We start from the raw sequence: 2,823 nt of genomic DNA on the forward strand, positions 1-2,823 counted from the left end.
CTGTAGTGCACATGGATATATAAATATGTGTACCTGTTGGGGGAGGGGTGAGAGTGGGTTTAGTTTCTCCAAGACCCTATCTGGATGAACAGGTGCTATTTCTGTAGGTGCAGTACTTCCCATGCCATAGTGCTGTGATGCACGGCAGGTCTTGTTGTTGCCATTACGATTCATGACACAGCTATAGAATGCTCTGTGGTTGGCCTCATAATATGTGGCTGATTAGTTTCACAGTAGCTTTGTGTTGTTTTATATGGTGTATCTGCATCTTATTGAGGCTGACCAGGGATCACCAACATTCATGTGTGTTCACTCTTGCAACAGTTACTACCTTTTGTGGTACACTTTAAGGCAGGGTACCACCAGTTTCTCTTCTTGTTTGTGTTTGGTTGAATCTTGGTTCTGTTTCAATGGCACAATCACTGCACTTATTTGAGTGCTTAAAGTTCATTTGTATAGGATTCAGCATTTGCACATGCATTGTCCATCTGCATGGGTGCCATGACAGTCACCACTTTGCTCTTAAGAAGCATAACATTGGCTTTGGAGACTGACTATGTGTAGCATACTGTTAGCCCTGTTTGTGTGACTATGGTGATCCAAGTCATTGGGGTTGATGAAATCCAACATGCATGGAGCGCAGGTGTTGGTACATGAGGGGTCTTCCCAGTTCATAATGGAATAGTTGGGAGTAGCCATTATTATAGTTTTCTGTCTCAAACTTAATATTCCCCATTACAGCACAAAATGACAGTTGGGAATGCTGAGGCATGGTGGGTAATCTGTCGCAAGGTATAATTTGGATTCCACTTTGGCAGAAAGTCGCTCAGCATAATGCATCTGAAGTTATGCAAGTGCTACTAGCATGGGGGTGTACATATCCTTCAGGAATATGGACACACCTGCGGCCCGTGTGTTCCAATAAAGGATAATGGCCAAGAGGTGAGGTATGTGTTATAACATGGTCATGCAGGTGTGCTCTCCGGAGCATTGAAACATGTCTCAGCCACTGCACAGATATGTTCTCCATGTTAGGCATTGACATGTGTGTGTCCGTATAGTGTTTCTGGCATGTATCATTGAGTAGTGAGACCCGCAGTTTATTGCTTGGCTGTCCCTGTTACAGCAGTGGACCTTCACTTGAACCGTGCATGATGAAGGCACTATAGGGGAAGCATGAGCCCTAGCCAGTATCCAGATTCCCAGGGGTGACAGGTGCAGGCCCTGTCTGGCAAAGCATCATGGTCTATCAACCATGTTATTCCAGGCAGAGAGATACTTGATACCCTTTGCATTGCACCAGTACATTAGACAATTGTGGAATACAATCCTTTTTGTTCCTGTACTGCAGTATCATTCTGGCCAATGGCAGATTGCTACCCAGGCTTTGGGACATACCTGCATGGGCTACAAGACCTGATAGTTCCTACATGTGTGTTTCCATGCAGTCCAGGCTACTGCATCACAGGTCCTGCACAACAACATGGAATATGCCAGGGCCATGTGTATAGTTCAAAACGTGGTCTGAGTGTATGGGTATGTGGCTAATCATGGCAGACAGGCAGCTGACAGTATGTATGCCCTCGTATAGCTTGGTGTGTAACAGTGCTAGAGTTTGCATTCACAAATGAGTACTGTTGGGCATGTTTCTGGCCATGTGTTCTGAGGTGTGGCACAATTATGCAAACTATGTCATGCAGTTTGTGTATTTTGTTGTCTGTCTATTCCAGCTTGGGAGGTCACTTGCTTGGCCAGACACTTAGAAGCATCTGTGAAAGTGTGTGATTTCTGGTAGTATGTGTGGGTGTCCTTACTGTGTTCTGGTAAGGGTATGTGTTGGTTGTGATGATGAGATGCATGTGTTAACCTACACCTCATGATGGTCCAGTCCCTGTAGCTGCATCCCAGACAATGTGTCGGGTGTGGTGTTAGGTAGGTTTGGCAGTGTACATGGCATAGAGATTACATTACCCTAGGATGGCCACATACACATAGCTGACATTAGTAAACACCAGTAGCTGACTAGTGGACATGCCTGTATGAGCATTCAGTGCTACAAGTACCAAGTACTGTATTTAGTTTACTTATTGCTTATGAAGATGTTTTAGACAGTGATGCTCACAAGTAATTACTTGTGTTATGGACGTGACAACACTGGCTATTACAGAAACATAGTAGCTACCTTTAGCAGAAATCCTCCTCTGAGGAGCATATCACATCCTGATAGTTGATTACAGATAATGCAAGTGTCTACAGGTCTGTTTCCTTTTCTATATATATACTCACATATCCACCACAACCATGAGCTCTGTCGGGCACAGACATCCACTCCCCAAACAGAGTCATGTATCAATAGACTCTGCTGCCACTATCAACATGATCAGGATATAATCAGATAGTGTAAGCAATCACCTATGAAGCAGCTATTACACATGGACAGCAGTCTCCTACATCTTACACTCCTACTGCAGATGTTACACTGAAGTTACAGATGATGTGCAACCTGTTTCATTACCAGTGCTGTGCACTACCTTACATACAGTATGTGCAAGCGGCTGTTAGGTTGGCAATGAGAGGTTAGGCTACACAAGCCTGAAAGTTCAACCAGTGTATCTCTACTCTCAATATCCACTCTATGTAGGTGTGCACATAGCCATTTAGCCCAGCCCTGTAACAAGGGTCACTACACATTTGCATGACATGTACACATGCACAGTTGTTATTACTTGCAAACAATACTAGAGAGGTGGATATTACATGTGTTATGTGCATGGATAGTTACCTAGCTCTTCCAATTATCTTTGTTATCATGCTGCTAAACTG

The sequence above is a fragment of the Protopterus annectens genome, chromosome 1.part1, assembly GCF_019279795.1.
Source record: "Protopterus annectens isolate FY-2018-M chromosome 1.part1, PAN1.0, whole genome shotgun sequence".
In the NCBI taxonomy this organism is placed as follows: domain Eukaryota; kingdom Metazoa; phylum Chordata; order Ceratodontiformes; family Protopteridae; genus Protopterus; species Protopterus annectens.